This window comes from Theobroma cacao, chromosome 3 (genome assembly GCF_053813885.1).
Source record: "Theobroma cacao isolate CCN51 chromosome 3, ASM5381388v1, whole genome shotgun sequence".
Taxonomy (NCBI): domain Eukaryota; kingdom Viridiplantae; phylum Streptophyta; class Magnoliopsida; order Malvales; family Malvaceae; genus Theobroma; species Theobroma cacao.
In genome coordinates this window covers 10,142,783-10,169,345 of record NC_142641.1, presented here as the reverse complement: position 1 = coordinate 10,169,345, position 26,563 = coordinate 10,142,783, and positions in this window count along the sequence as shown.

Sequence of the window (26,563 nt, the reverse complement as noted above, 5' to 3'; positions counted from 1 at the left end):
GAAGTCCCTTCATGGATTATTGTAAGTTTTTCCCACACTTGTTTAGCTATTGTACAGCTTGAGACTTTGTTAAATTTAGTGGAGGTCAAGGCACAATGTAATATGTTGATGGCCTTAAAGTTTATTTGAACTTTCTTAGTTTTAGCATCAGTCCATTCAGACCTTGGCTTGGGCATCAACTCATTTGTTACTACATTCATGGTTGAGGGCATAAAGGGTCCATCAGCTATGACGTCCCACATTTCATAATCTATGACTTTAAAATAGATTGACGTTCTAGTGCTCCAATAGGGGTAATTAGAGCCATCAAACAGAGGTGGTCTATTTGTGGATTGTCCCTCAGCAACTATGATTTTCTGTTGAGCCATTTGGATCTTCTCAAATGATGTTAAGCCTTAAAAATAGGGAACTAGCTCTGATACCAATTGTTGGTCCCATTAATATGTGCTAGCGGGAGGGTGAATAGCACAATTTGGCTGTTGACAAGATGTGGAACTAATTTCTAGAACTTAAGAAAGTAAAAACAAAGTATAAGGTGCACAACCATTTAGAGTGGTTTGGTCCAAGACCTAAATCCACTACCTTGATTATCCAACCAATGATTTTCCCAACGATTCACTAAGAATCCAGTGAAATCACAAGCTTTCACCAAGCATTTACAATGGCTTTTCGTAGGCTTAGCCAAAACTTTTACACTAGTTTTTCATGGGCTCAACTAAAACCCAAAGTGGTTTTCCAAGGTTCAACCACAACCTATAACATTCAAGCTTTCCCAAGCTTGAACAACCCCTTAGAGTGACTCCCTCACTCTAAGTATACAAGAAGATAAGTTAAATAAAGTACCTATGATCACAGGTTGATCTGATTGCTACAAGATTGAGTGCTAAATACAATGACAAAGAGTAGGCATTTAAATGCAGTGAAGCTTTTCTGGTTTTTCTTCTTTCTAAAGCTCAAATCTCATTCAAGGCTTCAAAAAACTTATTTCTCATTGTTGGGAGACCCTTTTATACTTGGAGATACAACTCTGATGGCAGTTTATATCTGTTGAAAACAGTTACGGATGAGTTCTAGCCGTTAATCTATATTGTAATGCTCTAGTTCAAATTGCAGACAGAGAGCTCTTAGTCGACTAACTTGGTTGACTAAGTTGATTCTGTTTCTAGTTTGCAGATTTGACAGAGGGCACTTAGTCGACTGACTTGGTTAACTAAGTTGGTTTTGTTTCTCAAACTCTTCAGCCCGCCATTGTTTCAATTTGAATATTTGGTCAACTAGTGTTCTTCCTTGTTTAACTAATAAGCTTCCTCCTTGTTATTCAGTTACATCTTGTTGATTTTATCCCTCTTTTTCTTTCAAAAATACTCTTTGAAGATTTAAGAAATTAAATTCATATATTAATTTCCTGTAAACTCAAATAAAGGAATTAGACACAAATAAATGGGAATGTTTTATTATCATCAAAAACTAATGGAGTCAACATGCTTGGTTGCGTATAGGTTGAAAGGTGCGCCTGTTGCATGCGCCATGTCTAGAAGAGACGGTAGTCCTAACGCTCTTCATAGTACTAGTGAGGAATTATTAGATTCCAATGCTAGGAGCCAATGGCGCCCTAATCTAGGTAATTTGGAAGGTAACCCATCCCGAATGCCTATTAACTGGATTCCCCCAGAATTAGAGGAATGGTTTCGTGATAAGGAAAACCTTGAGAGTAGCAAAAGTCTTGAAAGTGAGGACAACTATGACATTCAGGAAGTTGTAAGAAATTTCCTTTGAAAAGTTCTAAGGAATGGCATAGGGAAAAGACGAAAAAGGCAATCACAAAGGGGAATATTCATCCCAGGAAAGTATCTGTTGTCCGACACTTTCCTCCTGGTTGTGGAATAGTTGTTGCGCTTGTGAGTAGTGAGGAATACAGGAGGATACAACAAGCTTGGGTTGAGGATAAAATGAGAAAATCTCAAGAAGAAGAGGAGGACCCAAAAGAGGATGTATCGATGTGCTCGAATCAAGGAGACGAGGATCCTAAAGACACTTAATATTTTCGTGAAAGTTCGTATCACTTTAAGTGTAGGTAGATGCGGTGTAAGGGAAATAGTAGTAGTTATCCGTACAAAGGAGTTAAGAGTTGGCTTTTATTTTGTATGACTCGAACGGTTTATAAAGTAGCTGTTTAAATGACTTGATGCATATTGGAGTCCCTCGATATGATAGAGATAGATTAGCGATATAATGATTGAGGGAAGATTTTCAGCTTAGTGGTGTGAGACCTTGAACCCTATTGACCCGTAACTAGCAGTAGACACGATAACACGAACTAGGGAAAATTTCATCATTTCTCTTGGTGAGCCCCTCAAAGTAGTTTTCTAATGTTATTAAGATCCAAGTAGGCCTAAGGAATAGTTTGGAATAAAATATTTCGCATGCGAGAAAATAATAATAATATTTTTATCGGAGAAGAATTTACGAGATAAAAAGTGATTCGGAAGTCAATTGAGGCATAATAAAGTATTTTGGGTGCCAAGGAGACAAGACGATGTAAGAGAAAATTTTTGGAATAAAATAATATTAAAATATTAATATTTTATTAAGTGTCAAAATTTTTCATGAAGAAGGAGTATATGGTCAATCTAAGTGGGGGAGAAGAAGAATGACAGAATTTTGGAGAAAAATGACGTTAATGGGGCTGCGTGTCTTTATTAAGTAAAGATAGCGCAGGTAAATAAATATTTTAAATATTATGGGGACACCGCGTTGGAGTACAAACTTCATACTTTGTTTGTACATTTGTAGAAGAAGGTAATAGAAGGAAATTGGAGTTAAATGAGTGTTGGGAGGACTAAATTAAAATGGAAGGAAACAAAAAGGGTAAAACGGTCATTTTGCATCTCAAGTTAAAATTTTTAAGTTTTCATGAACCCAAGCATTTTTAGACCTTTATGGACCTTGGCAGATGCTGACCTGACTATGTGCGAGGGGAAGTGCGCATAAGCCGATGTTGACCCAGCTATGTGCGAGTAAGAGTGCGCATAAGCCGATGCTGACCCAGCCATGTGCTAGTGGGAGTGCATATGAGTTGATGATGATGGGAGGGTGTGTATGGTGATGGATATATATATATATATATATATATATATACATATATAGATATGTGTGCTATAGAAAGTTCATGAGTATGGTATATGGTGTTGCACATGTGAATCTTACATGTTGAACTTTGGGAATTATTATGCGTTTCATGTTGATTTTTTGTCATTTTAGCAGGATGGCTTTTTCTTGAAAGAAAGGAAAGTTTTTCATGGTGCTCTGTTTCTCGTTGCAGCAAGATTCATTCTCACTACAGTAAGAAACTCTCGAATTTGGAGGGGTAATGCATGTCGAAATCTCGCAGCAACGAGAATGCCTTTTCACTGCAGTGAGGACTCGTCGTTTACTTGACTTGAATTGCACGAATGCTATTAAAGTTTTCACTCTTTAAATCCTTCGTTCAGCATGGACCCTTTTTATCAAGTGATTTACTCATTTGGGGTTTACATGAGGGGTTTTGATAAGAGCTAAACTAGATTGCATTGTTTTAAAGATAAATGCATCATGATTTTCTTTAAACCTTCCTTATTGTTTGCTTGTTCCTTTCCTTGTTCACTCGCTGGGTTTATACTCACCGCTTTCAACTTCATGTTTTCAGATCAAGAGGCAGCTGGTAACTAGGCCAAGGTGTCTTCGTATATTCGACCCTTAGTAGGTGTCTTGGCCTTCAGTAGTTGTGCATTCGTCTGAGTCTCTTCGCTGGAAATCAAGTCTTCTTTTTGACATGTATAAACAAACCTGATGTAAATTGTTAAGATACATGTTTTAGATAATGTATGTATATATTTGGATTGGTATGCCCTTAAGAGTTGGAAATGGTTAGCATTTTTTTGGTTCGAAATTATGAAATGTGACTTTAGTAACTTTGATGGAATAATGAGCGGGACAATATAAATAGGCTTGCTTGGGCTTGGTGGGCTATGTCCGTTACGCCCTTGCGCCGATCATGGCTCGGGATTTGGGTCTTGACAAGTGGCATGGTTGGTTGCCTTAGTTAATTATTAAGGATCGAAGTAGAAAGTCATTAATGGTACAAACAACTACGAGACCTAACAAATGATTACCAATTAATGGTGAAAGGTGAAATTTGAAATCCCAGTTACAATTACAATTTGGAAGAATATAGGAGAAATCAATGAGGCTATAGGTGACATTTAGAATGGGTGATGTGATTGAGTCAAGGATTGTAATTTAAGCATGGAGGGGATTACAAAATGATGCCATGACATTATAAGATGATAATTTGGCACAAATATGGACTAAGGGAGGCAATTATGGAACTTGAGCAAAGGTGAATCCTTGATTTAATAAAGATTGTGAGTGTAGAGTGTGGAGAAAGATGAACTATTTTTATGGTCATTTGTACTGAAAGTTAACAAAACTATTTGAGTTACAGGACAAAACGACAATTAATTGTGAATGTTAAGGAATTAGGGAATGTCATAAATGTTGAATATTTTTGTGTGTGGTATTATATATTGAGAATTCGATGCACAATATGGCAAGATTGTCCTAAGGTGGGACTTATTGGTTGAAGGTAAATGTTAAAGGATAAAATGAGTTTAAAAATATTGACTTGGCTAAGTGCATATGAGAAGCAAAAGAGAAGATACGCATAGTCATGAAAATTATGGGATAGGCCTAGAGAAAAACCAAATGGATGAGTTTGATCCCCGTAGTAACTTTAAAGATGGAAGAACTTATTCGTGAAAGAAATTTCCAGCAGCCATAGTGCTGCAACACCAACTCTTTAATGCTGCAGTGTTGAAATTATCCCATGTCTAGTAGCCTCGACGCTGCAGCACTGGCTGTTCAGCACCGTAGTGCTACGAATACCTCATGTCTATGATGCATGAGTAAGATGGGAGTGGCACGATAATGAGCTTACAAGTTGAATTATGGTTATTGGTCATTGAGCTTTGTTATTTGGGAGTTTTAAATGTTTCGGAGAATGTTTACATGAATGAATTAAAAAGTTTCTTTATTACCTTGTATATGGGCATATAATTGAAAGAGAAGTTGAAAGATTCTTGAGATGGCTACCTTGAGATAAGATACCATGTGAAGTAATAGGATGAATAATATGTTGACCAAAGTCAAATCCTAAGAAATAAAGGAAACGAGAGATTAAGCCTTGTTAAAGGCTAAGGAAAAAGTGAGTGAAGAGTTAGATGAATATATGAGAAATGGGTAAAGGATGTCAATACCAAGTGATGAAGCTGTGAATGAAGGATTACAAGGGTGGTATGCAAACGAGTTTATATAGAATATCGTTATGAGAATTTGCAATTCTTGTCTTGACCCAACTAAATGAAAAAGGGTTAGTAACAGCACAAGGCCAATTATGTGGCACACTAGAAACCTATGAAGATGAATTGCGGATTGAATGGACGAGTATGTATTTGTATATCCTTAAGAATAAGTGCATGTCTATAGAACAATATGCTCGGGATGTTAAGGAACAAATAAGAGACTAAGTGTTTTAGGAATGCATAAACATCCTTGAAAAAGAATTACCAATCATAAGCGGCCAATATAAAATGTGGGAATTTGAAACTTGCTAAGGAGCCTGACAGCTAAACCACGAGTTATATGATCATGTGCGATGAGACATAAGTTTAAGGTGGCTATCTGTAAGTAAATACTCAAAAGGAATCCTGCTATGAATCTTGTGAAAACAAGCATTAAGTTATGTGGTTAGAAAAAGAAAGCCGTAAGCTGAGAGTGGTACTCACAGTCACTTTGAAAGGTGCTTGAGAAGAACCTTGTTTCTAGTCTTGCAATTCCAAGTACAAATTGTGAATTGACTAAAGGAGAATGATGTTATATTAGTATAAGAAAATAGTATAAAGAATGATTAAAGGTAATCTCGATAGTGAAGTCGGATAATGAAAACCTCCTAATGTATTATGGGAATTGGAATTCGAAAATGCATAAGCTATGCATGATTCGAATAAGTCTAAGTCTTAAGTGACTGATTAGTCACGAATTGCAAAAAGGATATAATATACGTGTTAGAGGTATGAAAGATAATTGAGAAACAGGGATGATTTGGAGGGATTGTGGTATTGCATAAGAAGCAATGATCAAGTAAAATGAATCTTTAAAGGATCAATGAGGTTATAAAGCATGTACGCATACTGGATTGCAAGATAATGAAAATGATATTTTGTAAGTGAAATGTGACTAATGACATTATGGTTCAAGGATATATATAGTACCATGAAACTTAAGTATATAATTTGAAATGATAAGAAGGGAGTATAGGCATGTAAATGATGTGAAGTTTTGTGTAGGCATAATGAGAATTCATACGGATTATGCAAGAGATAACTTGTGGTAAACGTAAGTGGAATAGTGATTTAAACATATAAAAAGGGTAATCTGAAATTGATTATACCCTAATGTTTGTAGATTAAATATGAGAATTATTATAGCGAATCTTGGTTATGGAGAAGAACAAATAAAGGGAAACTTAGTCCAAAGACACTTAAACACAAATATCCCTACACACAATGAAGAATATTGACATTAGAAGTGCGTGTACATACATATGTGTGGGATTGATGACATGGCCAACTAAAATGAAGAGTTGTCTTTAGAGATTCGAGATTTGAACTCGATATATTTGATGAGTTGTATGGATAATACAATGATATGAAATCCCATCAAAAGTAGAACTATATTGATATAAGAAATTTTGGAGAAATATCCAAGGAAATGATATCAAGGAAATGTAATCTATGGCATGATTAAGCCATGCAAGATGGACTGATATGATTACGAAGATTTAAGTTGCATAAATATGAAAAAAAAAGGACATGAAGTAAGAGGGAACGGTTGAAAGATTCAACTCCCCAGAATGTTGGAAATATGTATAGGAATAAATAGGGCATTTTATGATGCCATAAGTCATATAATGGTGTATGAGGATAGGATGAATGAATGTTGAGAAGTTTGACAAGAAATGAAGTAATAAGATGGTGATTAGTATACATAGTAAGTATAAAATGTGATTGATATCGGTATGATCAAGATGGAGTTATGGTTCAAATCTAATAATGGGGATAATGGCATACTTAACCTCTTAAAATAAGAGACAATGATTGTGAAGGGTAATGCCGATTTGATTCTAAAGGATGATAACAAACATAAGTGAAGTATTGTAGTCAAACTGGAGGTAAACGAGGTGAATGAATGACTGAAGGTTTGACAAGAATCGAAATAAAGATATGTTTAAGGTTAGTGACGGAATTAAAGGCATACTTGGGATCTTAGTGATAAGAAAGAATAATTGAGGAGGGTACCATGGTTTTGACACAAGGATGATAATATATATAAGTTACGTAGCCTGACCTCGTAAAGTGATCTAGTCAAATTGAAGATAATGAGGCACGTAAATCAAAATTCCCTACGAAGAAGGAAATGGAATATGATCATTGAGTGAGGTTAACAACCCGATGTTAAAGAGAATTCGAGGACGAATTCTATTTAAGTGGGGGAGAGTGTAATATCCCGTACTTTGATATGGTGACTAATAAAGCTTATTGGATGCCAATTGAGGTTAATTATAATGTTTAGAAATGATGAAAGATGAAAGGAATAGTTTGGGATAACATATTCCGCACACGAGAAAATAATAATAAAATAATGATATTTTTATAGGAGAAGAATTCGCATGATAAAAGGTGATTCGGAAGTCAATTGAGGCATAATAAGGTATTTTGGGTACCAAGGTGACAAGAGGAGACAAGAGGAAATTTTTGGAATAAAATAATATTAAAATATTAATATTTTATTTAGTGTCATAATTTTCCATAAAGAAGGAGTATATGGTCAATCTAAGTGGGGGAGAAGAAGAATGAGAGGATTTTTAGAGAAAATGACGTTAATAGGGCCGCGTGTCTTTATTAAGTAAAGATAGCGCGAGCAAATAAATATTTTAAATATTATGGGGACACCGCATTGGAGTACAAACTTCATACTTTGTTTGTGCATGTGTAGGACAAGGTAATAGAAGGAAATTGGAGTTAAATGAGTGTTGGTAGGACTAAATTAAAATGGAAGGAAACAAAAAAGGGCAAAACAATAATTTTATGTGAAGTTTGGTCAAAGCTTCCAAAATAAGCTTCGACTCTGATTTTTTTAGGCCAAGACCAACCTTATCCTTTCCCCCAGTAGATTTTGCTTCTTCTTCATCCATGATCCACGCCATTCTTGAAGCTTCCATGCCTATTTCTCTTTATCCACCATCAAATCAAGTTTTCTTCACTTTCTTTTCCATGTTTTCTTTTCCTTTCTTCTCCAAACTTCTTGAGCATTAAATTTACAACCTTTAACCCCAATTTCCATCACACCAAAACCCTAGGAGGAGAAGAAAGAAAAAGAGAGAAAGGAAGAAAAAGCTTGGTTTTGGTGATTCAAGCTAGGAACGGTAAGAATTCTTGTTTTTGGCTTGAGTAGTCTTTGAAAATGAGTTAGTGACTTAGAGAAATGTCTTGTGGTAGCAAAGATTGGCTTGATTGGAGAAAACTTGGTAACATGTAAGCCAATAAACCCATGGGTACATGAAGGACTCAAAGTGGAAAAGGAAAATGGTAAGCTTAACACAATGTTTTAAAGCCTACGGTTAGTTGAATATTGTGAGGAATTATGGTTGTTCAAAGGATTTATTTGCCGAAGCTAGTTGAAAATTGTTAAAATTGTATGGCATCTTGTTTGAAAAAAATAAAAAAGGAATATTGTGGATGGAGGATTGAGAAACAAAGTAGTGAAAGTTAGATAGATAACGATGAGTGTAAACTAGAAAATAATCGAGTGAAAGTGAGAATAATTGTTGCTGCCATATATGTAGATTATGTGTGGAAATATAAGATGGATTTGGGCGGAAATTATTTAGAAAGGTTGAAGTAGGCATGTGACATCATAAGTAAGTTACCGGTGATATAATCTAAGGAATTTCGTAAGCAATGGATGTAAGTAATTTTGGTAAAAATATATTAAGATGTGAGTTAATTGAAGATGGTTTCATGATAGGATGAAAATATAAATTTGAGTAAGGATTAATTGATTGAAGTGCTGCTCGTATACGTATGTAATTAAATATATTGAGTTCGTATTATTACTAGGAAGTGCAAAGATAAAGTTAGAGAACTGTGGTGGCATGACGGAGTACACAACGGGCGACCGACCAATGAAAATAGTTAGAAACACCTCCAAACAAATAGCGACTTAAAATCTCATTGTTGCCAGGTGAGTAAACTTGCATTAAAATGTCTTGGGATATACACGTCTATGTTTGATTGAATCCTCTAAAATGTTTTATTAGTTTTTCTTCAAAAACTTGCACGGGAAGAAGCCCTTATGAAATGTTTTTATGTTATGAAATGGATAGTGTGATGAATTCATATGTTTCTGTATAATGATATATTTATATATACTATGTCATAAATGGTACCATTGTGTGACAAATGCAACCGTGCATGTGCGGAGTGGGCAGTGCACATGCCGATAATGATGCTGTCAAGATAATTACAACTGTGCATGTGTGAAATGGGTAGTGCACATGCCAATAATGATGCTGTCGTGATAATTACAACCGTGCATGTGCGGAGTGGGCAGTGCACATGCCGGTTATGATGATGTCGTGATAATTACAACCATGCATGTTCGGAGTGGGCAGTGCACATGCCAGTAATGATGCTGTCGTGATAATTACAGTCGTGCATGTGTAGAGTGGGCAGTGCACATGCCGGTGATGATGTACATGAGCTGGATGAGGTGTGGTGGTATATTAATTGATATATGCTTAAGCATATGTATATGCAATAGAAAGATTATGATTATAATATGTGATTATATGGCATGATAAATCTTGAAAATTTCCCATTGACATGTGAATTGATTTTATTGCAACAAAAACATTTTGTCTATACTACCTTGCTTGGATGATTGCTGGAAATTTCCTCTCTTTCTGATTTCCTGCTAAATATGGTTCCTTCATTATGAAATAATTTAATAACCCGGGGTTGATGGAAGGATTTTAATAAGAACTTGAACTAGGTTGCACTGTTTTCGAACTTAAGTGCATCATGATTTCTAAATCATTCCTTGTAATTGCTTGTTCCTTTCCTATGTTCACTCACTGAGTTTATACTCACATTTTCAACTTCATGTTTTTAGATTCAGGGGTGGTTGAGACGTAGATTGAGGTGTCTGCGTACTCCCATATTTTGGGCAGGTACTTTGACATTCAGTAGTCATATCTTCCATCCAGAGTTACTCCGTTGACGGTCAAGTTCTAATTACGTGTATATGACTATTCGTTGTGAAATGTTGAGATTCACTTGTCAAATTATATGTATGTATATAATGGTTGATGATGGCATTAGGAATACATGACTGGGTTTTATGAGTTGTTTTCAAAGGAATTGTAATTAAGCATTATTAATTTTGGATTCTAAAGGAATATGGATTAACGTATAAGACCATGTAAGTAGGCTTGCTTGGGCTTGGTGGGCTGAGCCCATTGGTCCCTTACGCCGGTCATGGCCCTAAAATTGGGTTGTGACAGCCAGCTTTCTTATTCTTCACATACACTAACAGAAAGTATCTGAAATAAAGAAAAACAAAGCTTGAAGTAAGACTAGTTTGCTTGGTATTAATATTAGCAATAGTAGGAAACAATTTCCCAGCAACAATGCCAAAAACTTGTTGAATTTCTCCACACAAGTGTACGTATCACAACAAGTAATATCAAGGTAAATAAAGTGTCGAATCCCATTGGGAATTGCACCAACTTAAACTAAGTACTAAAATTGTAGCAAACTACTTTTTATCCAAGTAATCAAAATTAAAAGATTAATTAAAAGCAAAATTGAAGTAACAAACTAAAACTAATAATTGAATTACAAAATTTATTAGAAAAGCAATTGATTAAAAGCCTAGAATTATGATATCCTTCAACATTTCATCTAAATAATCTTTTTCTCTTTAGACTTACTTTAAAGGATTGAGTTGATTACCTAGAGTCCTAATCTATTTACAAGTCTCTATTGAGGTGCTCATAAAAATATCTATCTCAATTAATTTATGGTATGTCTATTTAAATTCAACTGAAGATAGACTCATTAAGTTTGTGCTCCAATCTTGGTTACATGCGACACATAGATATAAGTTTATCTTATATACAAATCAAATCTCCTGATCAACTAAGTGGTTATGAACACATGCTATTCCATTCATGGAATAATTTAAAGTCCCTTCACCAAGTTATATTTAGATATCCAAATCAATCTAGTTGGTGATCAAGCAATTAAACTCATTGACATAGACTTGGAATAAACAATTCATACCCATTGAAAATAAGTTAAAGAGAGATAAATAATTCAAATTACATGTTGAGTTCAATCATAATCCTAGAAATGTAAATTAGTTCATAATATCAACTGCAAACATCATCCAAAAAAAATTAACCATTAATCCAAGTCAGAGAAACTAAGAGTAAAACATAAGTAAAGAGAGAAAACTAAGAATTGAAGCTATTGGATATCAAATGCTCTTTGAATTCTCCCGCTTTTTTATTTTGCTTTTGGCCTCTTTCTTTCAAGAATAATTTCAATTCGAAATAATGCTAAACATTTCCAACTCATAGTGGCATTGCTAAACAAAATATACATATGTTGTCTAAAACATATATCTTAATAATTTACAACGGGTTTGTCTATACACCACAAAGGGATACCCGACTTCCAGCGAAGAGACTTGAGCAAAAGTTCAGCTATTAAATGCTGAGATACCTACCAAGGATACAAATCTATGAGGACACCCCGACCTAGTTACCAATTGCCTCATGATCTGAAAACATGAAGTTGAAAACGGTTAGTATAAACCCAGTGAGTGAACTAAGGAAGGGAACAAGCAAACGATAAGCAAATTTTAAAGAAATCATGATGCATTTATCTTCAAAACAATGCAATTTAGTTTAGTTCTTATCAAAACCCCTTATTAAACCCTGAATGAGTTAATCACTTGATGATAAAGGGTCCATGCACAACAAAGGATTTGAAGAATGAAAACTTTAATAGCATTCAAGCAAGTCAAGTCAAGTAAAACGATAGGTCCTCGCTATAGTGAAATTTGGCTTAAATTATCAACAAGCTGAGTGTTTCTCAGTTGGCCGAGGGTTTCTCACCAAACCCCCTCATTTCAGACTTAATCAATTAATTCCTTGATGTTGGAAGTTCATGATCAATTATGGTGCCAAAGAATTGGAAAATAGGGCAACAACTGAGCAAGATAACAAGCAAGATAGAAAGTTTCTCGTTACAATGAGAACCAGGCTCGTGGGAACCCTCCAAACTCGAGAGTTTCTCGTTGCAGCGAGAAACAGGATACCAAGAAAAAGTTTTCATTGTATCATGAAAAAGGCCACTTTGCTGCAAAGGACAAAATCAACTTGAAAATACTTAGGAATTTCATAATGTTCAACAAGCAAGATTTCACATGCATTACAACCATATACCATATTCATGAACATTTTATTGCATACACACACACACACACACACACACATACGTATACATATATATATATATATATACACATTACATATATAAAGCTATTTCTTAAATCAAGTTCTACTAGTCATTCTTAACTAGCGTCCAACTATTATTAAATGGCTATTATTTGCACTATTCTAGTCACATTAAAATTGAATAAACAACCTCAACAATAAAACACTCACAAATCTAATCACTAGACATTCTCAACACTTAAAAATTAACTCTACTTCATTACTCACCTTGATGGTCTTTGTAGTTAAATTCTCTTTCAAAATTCTTCAAGCTAATAAGGGAAATCACTCTCTCTCTCTGTCTACATGTCCAGCTAGTGAGTGAATGTACTAAAGAAAGACTTTTGAAAGCTGTTGAGGTGTAAAAGTGGAAGAGCATGAAAAACCTTACAGAAGAGTGGGCAAAAGCATGAAACTTGGACTTTCTATGAGAGATTTATGGAGGATTCAAGGTTTCCTCCCATGGAGAATGAAGAAAACATGAAATGAAGAGAAGGGCTGGGATGAAGAAGGAGAAGCTGCTGGAAGTTGCTGGAGCTTAGATAATTATGCTTCAAGTTAATCTAAATTTTCACTAAATTTACCAAAATGCCCTTAACATGGTGGCTTTGTTTTTGTGAGACCCTGTCAAACTCGATTAAAACACGGTATTGTACCGAGTGATACAACTAAGTTAAATCGAGCCTTGAACTAGTTCAAATAGAAATTCTAAGAGGAAATTGAAAATTTTGAAACCCACAGAACGACTTAGAATAGTGATTCGGAGTTCAAAGTCCAATTTGAAGTCCAGCAGGAAAATTGTTTGATTAGGGACAAAATGGTCATTTTACCATTTGATGATTTAATGGAAATTTCTAGCCAAGATTTGATCACATTTGACCAAGAATAATTATATTAAATATAATTATGATTATTGGAGTATAAATGATGCTTAGCAATAAAAAATTTTGATTCCCAGTATTTTTGGAGCACAAGGGCAAAATGGTAATTTTACCACTAGAGGACTAAAAGGGAATATTTATAAAACATTTTTTTTGCCCCATTTGATTATTATTGATCAATATTAGTGTTATTTTAGGTTGAAAAGTAGAAATAATGAGATTCCGGTACATTTCGGAGTATAGGGGCAAAATTGTAATTTTTCCATTTCGGGGCCAAATCGGTAAATTTCTCGCCCCAGTACCTGTCAAGACCAAGGGATTTTAATTGTGGTAGGATTGGATAAGTACCAGAATATTTGTGGTGGAAAATTAAGAAGAAAAAGTCAAAAAGTTAAAAATTTAGGCCAATAAGCATGTGACACATGGCATGCTTGATTATTTTATTATTTTCTATAGAAATCAGCCCATTAAATCCCCAATTCCCTCACCATATTCGGCCTAGACATCCAGCAACAAGAAAAAAAGGAAGAACAAAAGGAAAAACAAGAAAACCTGATGGAAATTCAAAGAAAGAGTGAAGAAATCAAGGAAACAAGCTAGGTAAGTTAAAATTTCTTTAATTCTCCTTGATACCTAGCTTACCCATGCTTTTGTTCTTGATTTCCATGGTTGAATATTGAGTTATCATGATGAATTCAATTCTGAAAAATGGGTATGGAAGAGGAATTGTTGTTGGAATAATTTGATTTTAGACTATGTTAGTGTTTAGGGATAGTTAAGCATGGTTATGAACAAAAACACAAAAGAAATATTCAATTTCTCTAGGGTTCCTTGTTGGCCGAACCATGAGGGCTGAATATCAATGGGGGATTGTTTTTAGTTCAAGGAAAATGGCATGGAAAATGATGAAGTATGGTGAAACGGTTATGTAGAAAAAAAAATTCGATCCTAGTACACCAAATGATCAAATTTTTTTTTAAGGAATTGTGAGGGTTCTAATGCTGAATTTGGATTTATTTAAATGTATGTGGTAAATTAAGGTATTAGAGGAGAAATGAATTAATTTGGAGGTGATTTGGACACAATCGCCGATTAATCGGGTGATCGGTCGAATTTAATCGATACCGTGATTAAGCGGTAATCGGACATATTTTTGCATTTACATATCAAACATTAGTAGTTTAAATTAATTTATATCAATTTAGGGACAATATAGTAAATTCCTCGACTTTGTTATTTGTCAAGGTGGTGAGACGTCCGGAAAAGGCAAAGGAATTACGCCTGAGGACTATTAGTCATAGTTCACCCGGAATCCGGATTTTCGACACCTGTGAGTGGACTGCCTATTAAAATTGTTTTGGGAATATGACTGTTTTGAACAAAGTGTTTGAATGATTTTATAAATTTTTTTTTTATGAAAATGAATGCCTTGGGAACAAGCTTTTGAGAAAAAGTTTATGTTATGAAATGTGGCTATTATGGATTTCTATGTGGTTGTATTATGTTGATATACATATACACTTGAATATAATGTTGTGTAATTATGTTGACTCGACTATGTGCGAGTAGGGAGTGCGCATAACCCGGTGATGACCCAGCCATGTGCGAGTAGGGAGTGCGCATGAGCTGGTGATGATGATGATGAGCTGGTGATGATGATAATGGGTTGGTGAGATGATGATGATGGGTATATACATATATATATATATATATATACATATGTAAATATGTGTGTTATAGCAAATGGATGGACAATGATTTATGGATGTGATGTACATGAAAGTTGACACATTGTACTTTGAGAATTTTCATGAATTTTAGGTTGATTTTATTAGTTTAGCAGGATGGCTTTTTGTTGAGTGAGGAAAAATGTATCTCTTGTTGCTCTGTTTTCACTGCAGCGAAATTCATGCTCGCTGTAGCGAAAAACTCTGGGGTTTGGAAGGGTTTTAAATAGGAATGAAGTAAATTGCATTGTTTTGAAACAAGTGCATCATGATTTTAAATTTTTCCTAATTGTTGCTTGTTCCCTTCCTTGTTCACTCACTGGGTTTATACTCATCATTTTCAAATTCATGTTTTCAGATCACGAGGTAGCCGATAATTAGGACGAGGTGTCCTTGTAGATCTGTGTACATCTTTTGGTAGGTGTCTCGGCATTCGGTAGCTGTATATCCATCCGAGTCACTCCGTTGGAGGTCGAGTATTATTTTGTTATGTATAGATGAACTTAATGTAAATTTTAAAAGAGTAATGCTAGTACGTGTTGGCAATGTATATCATTATTTTGACTCAAAGTCATGAAATAGGACTTAGTGATAATAAATAGAATCATAAGTAAGATAAATAATGGGCTTGCCTGGGTTTAGTGGATTACGTCCATTGGACCCATGAGCCGGTCATGACCCGGAATTTGGGTCGTGACAATATTGGTATCAGAGCCCTAGGTTTGTCTAGGTCCTAGAACTTCCTTTTTGTTAGTCCAGCGGAGAGTCGGGTCTTTATGTGGGAACTTCAGTTGTAAAGTGTGAACCGCGGCACATTTTACAACCAAATGACCGCATAGATTCCCTATCTTAGAAACCACCTTTTGCTTTATGTATGATTATAATATGTGTTTAATAACAGGCGTTTGCTTTTGTCTAGGTAAGAATGCCTCCTAAGACACGAGCAGCCTCAAGACGGGCAGGGGAGCAAGATGCTCCCATTGAGATGACAGATAGACCACGGGCATCCACCCAGAGAGGCCGAGGTAAACGTGGCAGGGTCACTAGGCCAGTGGGGTTGGATACGCCTGTGAGTAGGCAAGAAGAGGGACAGTCCTCAGGTGAGGTAGATAGACACCCAGCTGGGGGTATTACTATTGAGGATTTGGCGGCAGGCCTACAGGGAGTTAACCGGGTTGTAGAGATGATGGCGACCCGTATGGAAGATATACAAAGGGTAGTAGAGGGGAGACCTACAGTACAAGAATCCCCTAGCTCCCAAGGACAGGCCGATCACCAACATCATGAGGAGGAGAGGGGACATCTAGATATTTCTCTTCCTGACTTTCTCAAGCTTAAGCCTCCAACATTTTCAAGGTCTGATGCATCGGAGAAACCCCAGGTTTTCTTGGATAAGATGGACAAAATTTGTAAAGCCTTGGGATGTTCTAGTGTTCTGTCAGTTGAGCTAGCCGCCTTCCAATTAGAGGATGTGGCGTAGGAATGGTATAGCTCTTTATGTAGAGGCAGACCGACTAATGCAACACCGTTGGCCTGGAGTGAGTTCAGTGCAGCCTTTTTAGATCGATTCTTACCACTCAGTGTGCGTAATGCCAGAGCCAGAGAGTTTGAGACTTTGGTACAGACTTCAAGCATGACGGTGTCTGAGTATGACATCAAGTTCACGCAGCTAGCTCGTTATGCGCCCTATCTCGTTTCTACTGAGGAGATGAAGATTCAGAGGTTTGTGGATGGGTTAGTGGAGCCATTATTTAGGGCTGTGGCATCCCGAGATTTCACTACCTATTCTGCAGCAGTGGATCGTGCTCAACGCGTCGAGATGAGGACCAGTGAGAGTAGGGCTGCGAGAAATAGAGCAAAAAGGGGCAAGACAGAGGGTTATCAAGGCCGTAGAGATTTCAGCAGTGGTGGTTCATCTTCTAGCCGTCAGGGTCCACAGAGGGACTCACGGTTACCTCAGCAGGGGAGTGACGCACCTGGTGCTAATATTAGGGTGGGACAGAGAACCTTCAGTTCCAGGAGGTAGCAAGATTCTAGACAGAGTAGTCAAGTCATTCGCTCTTGTGATACTTGTGGGAGACGACATAGTGGACGGTGCTTCCTTACTACAAGAACTTGTTACGGGTGCGGTCAACCTGGGCATATTAGGAGGGATTGTCCGATGGCACATCAATCACCAGATTCTGTTCGTGGTTCCACCCAGCCAGCTTCATTTGCTCCGTCAGTTGCTGTCTCATCTGGCCGGGAGGTTAGTGGATCGAGAGGTAGAGGTGCGGGTACTTTCTCTCAAGGCAGACCATCTGGGTCCGGACATCAAAATTCTATTGGTAGAGGCCAAGCGAGGGTGTTTGCTTTAACACAGCAGGAGGCTTAAACATCCAATGCCGTGGTCTCAGGTATTCTCTCCGTTTGTAATATGAATGCTCGAGTACTATTTGATCTTGGTGCTACCCATTCTTTTATCTCTCCATGTTTTGCATCTTGGTTGGGTATAGGTCGTGTTAGGAGAAAGGAACAATTAGTGGTGTCTACTCCTTTAAAGGAGATATTTGTGGCCGAGTGGGAATATGAGTCCTGTGTAGTGCGAGTCAGGGACAAAGACACTTCGGTGAATCTAGTGGTGCTAGACACCTTAGACTTTGATGTAATCTTGGGGATGGATTGGTTATCACCCTGCCATGCAAGTGTGGACTGCTATCATAAATTGGTTAGATTTGATTTCCCCGGTGAACCATCATTTAGTATTCAGGGGGATAGGAGTAATGCTCCAACCAATTTGATATCGGTCATATCTGCCAGAAGATTATTACGACAGGGTTGTATAGGTTACTTGGCTGTTGTAAAGGATAGTCAGGCAAAGATTGGAGATGTAACTCAAGTGTCGGTGGTGAAGGAGTTCGTGGATGTATTTCCCGAGGAGCTACCAGGTTTGCCTCCTGAACGGGAGATTGAGTTTTGCATAGATTTGATTCTCGACACTAGACCTATATCCATACCCCCATATAGAATGGCACCTGCAGAGCTTAAAGAGCTTAAGGGTCAGTTGGAGGATTTGTTGGATAAAGGTTTCATACGACCTAGTGTATCCCCATGGGGAGCACTAGTGTTATTTGTGAAAAAGAAAGATGGGTCACTTAGGCTGTGCATTGATTATCGACAGCTTAATAAAGTGACGGTGAAGAATAAATATCCTCTCCCAAGGATAGATGATTTATTTGATCAACTACAAGGAGCACAATGTTTTTCTAAGATAGATATGCGATCTGGGTACCATCAATTGAGAATCCGGAACGAATATATACCCAAGACCGCATTTCGAACAAGATATGGGCACTATGAGTTCTTAGTGATGTCATTTGGGCTCACGAATGCTCCTGTAGCCTTTATGGATTTGATGAACCGAGTGTTCAAACCTTATTTGGATAAGTTTGTGGTGGTGTTTATTGATGACATTTTGATATATTCAAAGAGTCGAGAGGAGCATGAGCAGCATCTTAAGGTAGTGCTCCAAATTTTGAGAGAACATCGATTCTATGCTAAGTTCTCCAAGTGTGAGTTTTGGCTCGAAAGTGTTGCATTCTTGGGGCATGTGGTATCTAAGGAGGGGATACAAGTTGATACAAAGAAAATTGAAGCAGTGGAAAAATGGCCAAGGCCAACATCAGTTACGGAGATTAGAAGCTTTGTGGGTTTAGCTGGCTATTATCGTCGCTTTGTGAAGGACTTCTCCAAAATAGTTACCCCTTTGACTAAGCTGACACGTAAAGATACAAAATTTGAGTGGTCTGATGCTTGTGAGAATAGTTTTGAGAAGCTTAAGGCATGTCTCACCACACCTCCAGTGTTAAGCCTGTCGCAAGGCACAGGGGGTTACACGGTGTTTTGTGATACATCGGGGGTTGGTTTAGGATGTGTATTGATGCAACATGGGAAAGTGATTGCGTATGCATCTAGGCAACTTAAAAGGCATGAGCAGAATTACCCCATACACGATTTGGAAATGGCAGCAATCGTGTTTGCCTTAAAGATTTGGAGACATTACTTGTATGGTGAGACTTGCGAGATATACACGGACCACAAAAGTCTGAAGTATATATTTCAGCAGAGGGATCTTAACTTACGGCAACGTAGATGGATGGAGTTACTAAAGGATTATGATTGTACTATTCTTTATCATCCCGGTAAGGCCAATGTAGTGGCGGATGCCTTGAGTCGAAAATCAACGGGAAGCTTGGCACATATTTCCATTGGTAGGAGATCTTTGGTTAGAGAGATCCATAGCTTGGGAGACATAGGTGTGCGTTTGGAAGTTGCGGAGACAAATGCTTTACTAGCACACTTTAGAGTGAGGCCTATTTTAATGGACAGGATTAAAGAAGCACAAAGTAAAGATGAGTTTGTGATTAAGGCCTTAGAGGATCCTCAGGGTAGGAAAGGAAAAATGTTTACTAAAGGCACAGATGGAGTGTTGAGGTATGAAACCAGACTTTATGTGCCTGATGGTGACGGGTTGAGGAGAGAAATATTGGAGGAAGCTCACATGGCAGCTTATGTGGTACATCCAGGGGCTACAAAGATGTATCAAGATTTGAAAGAGGTGTATTGGTGGGAAGGACTTAAGAGAGATGTAGCTGAGTTTGTCTCCAAGTGCCTGGTTTGTCAGCAGGTTAAGGCCGAGCATCAAAAGCCTGCAGGGCTACTACAGCCATTACCAGTACTCGAGTGGAAGTGGGAACATATTGCTATAGACTTTGTAACGGGTTTGCCTCAAACCAGTGGGGGATATGATTCAATTTGGATAGTAGTGGACCGGTTAACAAAGTCAGCTCATTTTCTTCCGGTTAAGACTACTTATGGGGCTGCCCAATATGCTCGAGTTTATGTGGATGAGATAGTGCGACTACATGGTATTCCCATTTCTATAGTATCTAACAGAGGAGCTCAGTTTACTAGTAGGTTTTGGGGAAAGTTGCAAGAAGCATTGGGCACTAAGTTGGATTTCAGCACAGCTTTCCACCCTCAGACTGATGGACAATCTGAACGGACCATACAGACATTGGAGGATATGTTGAGGGCTTGTGTGATAGACCTTGGTGTCAGGTGGGAACAATATCTACCCTTAGTGGAATTTGCCTACAACAACAGTTTCCAAACTAGCATCCAAATGGCACCATTTGAGGCCTTATATGGACGAAGATGTAGGTCACCCATTGGATGGCTAGAGGTGGGAGAAAGGAAACTTTTGGGGCCTGAATTGGTGCAGGATGCAACCGAGGAAATACACATGATCCGTCAGAGGATGTTAACAGCACAAAGTAGACAGAAATCATATGTTGATAACCGACGGAGAGAGTTGGAGTTCCAAGTAGGAGATCATCTATTTTTGAAAGTTTCGCCAACTAAAGGGGTAATGAGGTTTGGCAAGAAAGGGAAGTTAAGTCCTCGGTATATAGGGCCATTCGAGATCTTATAAAAGGTTGGAGCGGTGGCTTATCATTTGGCATTACCGCCAGACCTTTCTAATATTCATCCCGTGTTTCATGTGTCCGTGCTTAGGAAGTACAACCCAGATCCATCACATGTAATACGGTATGAAACTATTCAGTTGCAAGGTGATCTAACCTATGAGGAACAACCGATAGCTATCCTTGATAGGCAAGTTAAAAAGCTCCGTTCAAAGGATGTAGCCTCAGTGAAAGTGTTGTGGCGGAATCACACTAGTAAGGAGGTAACGTGGGAAGCTGAGGATGACATGCGGACAAAGCATCCACACCTCTTCGATATGTAAAGGTAACCCACTCTACATTGAGTTTAAATTCGGGGACCGAATTTTTATTAGTGGGGGAGAATGTGAGACCCTGTCAAACTTGATTAAAACACGGTACTGTACCGAGTGGTACAACTAAGTTAAATCGAGCCTTGAACTAGTTCAAATAGAAATTCTAAGAGGAAATTGAAAATTTTGAAACCCACAGAAGGACTTAGAATAGTGATTCGGAGTTCAAAGTCCAATTTGAAGTCCATCAAGAAAATTGTTTGATTAGGGATAAAATGGTCATTTTACCATTTGATGATTTAATGGGGATTTCTAGGCAAGATTTGATCACATTTGACCAAGAATAATTATATGAAATATAATTATGATTATTGGAGTATAAATGATGTTTAGCAATGAAAAATTTTGATTCTCGGTATTTTTGGAGCACAAGGGCAAAATGGTAATTTTACCACTAGAGGACTAAACGGGAATTTTTATAAAACATTTTTTTGCCGCATTTGATTAATATTTATCAATATTAGTGTTATTTTAGGTTGAAAAGTAGAAATAATGAGATTCCGGTACATTTCGGAGTATAGGGGCAAAATCGTAATTTTTTCATCTCGGGGCCAAATCGGTAAATTTCTCGCCGTAGTACCTGTCAAGACCAAGGGATTTTAATTGTGGTAGGATTGGATAAATACCAGAATATTTGTGGTGAAAAATTAAGAAGAAAAAGTCAAAAAGTTATAAATTTAGGCCAATAAGCATGTGACACATGGCATGCTTGATTATTTTATTATTTTCTATAGAAATCAGCCCATTAATTCCCCAATTCCCTCACCATATTCGGCCTAGACATCCAGCAACAAGAAAAAAAGGAAGAACAAAAGGACAAACAAGAAAACCTAGGTGGAAATTCAAAGAAAAAGTGAAGAAATCAAGGAAACAAGCTAGGTAAGTTAAAATTTCTTTAATTCTCCTTGATACCTAGCTTACCCATGCTTTTGTTCTTGATTTCCATGGTTGAATATTGAGTTGTCATGATGAATTCAATTCTGAAAAATGGGTATGGAAGAGGAATTGTTGTTGGAATAATTTGATTTTAGACTATGTTAGTGTTTAGGGATCGTTAAGCATGGTTATGAACAAAAACACAAAAGAAATATTCAATTTCTCTAGGGTTCCTTGTTGGCCGAACCATGAGGGCTGAATATCAATGGGGGATTGTTTTTAGTTCAAGGAAAATGGCATGGAAAATGATGAAGTAAGGTGAAACGGTTATGTAGAAAAAAAAATTCGATGCTAGTACACCAAATGACCAAAAATTTTTTTTTAAGGAATTGTGAGGGTTCTAATGCTGAATTTGGCTTTATTTAAATGTATGTGGTAAATTAAGGTATTAAAGGAGAAATGAATTAATTTGGAGGTGATTTGGACACAATCGTCGATTAATCGGGTGATCGGTCGAATTTAATCGATACCGTGATGAAGCGGTAATCAGACATACTTTTGCATTTACATATCAAGCATTAGTAGTTTAAATTAATTTATATCAATTTAGGGACAATATAGTAAATTCCTCGACTTTGTTATTTGTCAAGGTGGTGAGACGTCCGGAAAAGGCAAAGGAATTACGCTTGAGGACTATTAGTCATAGTTCACCCGAAATCCGAATTTTCGACACTTGTGAGTGGACTACCTATTAAAATTGTTTTGGAAATATGACTATTTTGAGCAAAGTGTTTGAATGATTTTATAATTTTTTTTTATGAAAATGAATGCCTTGGGAACAAGCTTTTGAGAAAAAGTTTATGTTATGAAATGTGGCTATTATGGATTTCTATGTGGTTGTATTATGTTGATATACATATACACTTGAATATAATGTTGTGTAATTATGTTGACTCGACTATGTGCGAGTAGGGAGTGCGCATAAGCCGAGGATGACCAGGTTATGTGCGAGTAGGGAGTGCGCATAACCCGGTGATGACCCAGCCATGTGCGAGTAGGGAGTGCGCATGAGCTGGTGATGATGATGATGAGCTGGTGATGATGATAATGGGTTGGTGAGATGATGATGATGGGTATATACATATATATATATATATATATATATATACATATGTAAATATGTGTGTTATAGCAAATGGATGGACAATGATTTATGGATGTGATGTACATGAAAGTTGACACATTGTACTTTGAGAATTTTCATGAATTTTAGGTTGATTTTATTAGTTTAGCAGGATGGCTTTTTGTTGAGTGAGGAAAAATGTTTCTCTTGTTGCTCTGTTTTCAGTGCAGCGAAATTCATGCTCGCTGTAGCGAAAAACTCTCAGGTTTGGAAGGGTTTTAAATAGGAATGAACTAAATTGCATTGTTTTGAAACAAGTGCATCATGATTTTAAATTTTTCCTAATTGTTGCTTGTTCCCTTCCTTGTTCACTCACTGGGTTTATACTCACCATTTTCAAATTCATGTTTTCAGATACGAGGTAGCCGATAATTAGGACGAGGTATCCTTGTAGATCTGTGTACATCTTTTGGTAGGTGTCTCGGCATTCGGTAGCTGTATATCCATCCGAGTCACTCCGCTGGAGGTCGAGTATTATTTTGTTATGTATAGATGAACTTAATGTAAATTTTAAAAGAGTAATGCCAGTACGAGTTGGCAATGTATATCACTATTTTGACTCAAAGTCATGAAATAGGACTTAGTGATAATAAATAGAATCATAAGTAAGATAAATAATAGGCTTGCCTGGGTTTAGTGGATTACGTCCATTGGACCCATGCGCCGGTCATGACCCAGAATTTGGGTCGTGACAGTTTTCCTCCCATCCATTGTGCAACCATTTTACTCTTTTAACACTGAAACAAGTCCATAATAGTCTAAAAATAATCGGGTTCACGAAAACGTAAAAATTTAGACTCGAGATGCAAAATGACCATTTTGCCCCTACTTTGAAAATTATCAGTGTTTCTATCTTCTTCATTTATTTTATCATCATTCATGTATTCCTTAGGCCTACTTAGACCTTAATAACATTAGAAAACTACTTCTATGAGCTCACCATGAGAAATGATGAAACTACCCTTGGTTCGTGTTATCGCATCTTTTTCTAGTTACAAGTCTATGGAGGTCGAGGTTTCACAATACGAGAGTACTGGGTATCACATTATACTTCCCAAAAAAACCTAGAATTAAAATCCCATAAATGCAGAATTTTTAGAAACACGTTCGACGTCTCAACCTTGTTCTCTTTGGTGCCGCGGAGCCATGCTCTGTCATGGATGTATAAGGGAATCAGTCATCACCAAACATTGTGACGTCCCATCTTTGGTTTACTATGGTGCCCTACTGCCTCTTAACTTTACAGCCTTGAGCAATTCAAGGTTGTAGCCTTCATCTCCACATGATGCCTTGTGAAGAAACTATAGCAATCTAGCCTCTTCCAACATGATTTTCACCTTGATCTAATCTGAACTAGGCAAAGTGCTAAACATGAAAGTTCTATCCTTATCTCTTATCTTTCCAATGGCTTAAGAATCAAGTTAGTTGGACATCTGTAGTAAATGTTATGCTACAAATACTTTAGTTTATGCAAATGAAGTTATCACCATACTTGCATGGATTATCATCAAATAAGCCCTTTTCATAAAATTTCCTACAAAAACAATAAAAAAGATCAACAATAACTAAACTTAAAGTAATTTGAAGTAATATAACATAAAATTAAATGAAAATAACTTAAACTAAACTACTCAACATGCATTGGACTTAATGAAGAAAACTAACCAAAATACTAAATTCCAAACTTAAAATCTCAAAGACATAGCTACTTAAGCCCCCCAAAATATGACTGTCATGACCCAATTTTCGAGCCATGATCGGTGCATGGGCCCAATGGACGTAGCCCACTAAGCCCAAGCAAGCCTATCTATATGACCTGTTTATCATTCCATTAAAATTGCAAAAGTCACATTTCATAATTTCAATTCGAAATATTGATAACGATTGCCAACTTGTCATGCCATTACCAATCAAAATATACATATAAGGTCTAAGGCATACATCTTAGTACTTTACATCACATGTACATATTTACAACAAAAATGACTCTAGGCTTCCAACGGAGTGACCAAGGTATAGGTGTGGCTACGGAATGCCAAGATACCTACCAAGGATACGAATCTACGAGGGCACCTCGACCTAGTTACCGTGTGAGACCCTGTCAAGCTCGATTAAAAGACGGTATTGTATCGAGTGGTCCAACTAAGTTAAATCGAGCCTTGAACTAGTTCAAATAGAAATTCTAAGAGGAATTTGAAAATTTTAAAACCAACAGAATGACTTAGAATAGTGATTTGGAGTTCAAGGTCCAGTTTGGAGTCCATCAGAAAATTGACCAATTAGGGACAAAACGGTCATTTTACCATTTGATGATAAAATGGAGATTTTTAGCCAAGATTTGATCAAATTTGACCAAGAATAATTATATGAAATATAATTATGATTATTGGAGTATAAAATGATGTTTAGTAGTGAAAAATTGTGATTCCCGGTATTTATGGAGCAGAAGGGCAAAATGGTAATTTTGCCACTAGTGGACTAAACGAAAATTTTTTTAAACAATTTTTGCCCCATTTAGTTAATATTGATCAATATTAGTGTTATTTTAGGTTGAAAAGTAGAAATAATGAGATTCCAGTACATTTCGGAGTATAAGGGCAAAATCGTAATTTTTTTGTCTCGGGGGCAAATCAGTAAAATTTTCGGCCCAGCACTTGTCAAGACCAAGGGATTTTAATTGTGGTAGGATTGGATAAATACCAGAATATTTGTGGTGGAAAATTAAGAAGAAAAAGTCAAAAAGTTAAAAATTAGGCCAATAAGCATGTGACACATGGCATGCTTGATTATTTTATTATTTTCTATAGAAATCAGTCCATTAAATCCCCAATTCCCTCACCATATTCGGCCTAGACATCCAGCAACAAGAAAAAAGGAAGAACAAAAGGAAAAACAAGAAAACCTAGGTGGAAATTCAAAGAAAAAGTGAAGAAATCAAGGAAACAAGCTAGGTAAGTTAAAATTTCTTTAATTCTCCTTGATACCTAGCTTACCCATGCTTTTGTTCTTGATTTCCATGGTTGAATATTGAGTTATCATGATGAATTCAATTCTGAAAAATGGGTATGGAAGAGGAATTGTTGTTGGAATAATTTGATTTTAGACTATGTTAGTGTTTAGGGATAGTTAAGCATGGTTATGAACAAAAACACAAAAGAAATATTCAATTTCTCTAGGGTTCCTTGTTGGCTGAACCATGAGGGCTGAATATCAATGGGGGATTGTTTTTATTTCAAGGAAAATGGCATGGAAAATGATGAAGTAAGGTGAAACGGTTATGTAGAAAAAAATTCGATGCTAGTACACCAAATGACCAAATTTTTTTCTATAAGGAATTGTGAGGGTTCTAATGCTGAATTTGGCTTTATTTAAATGTATGTGGTAAATTAAGGTATTAGA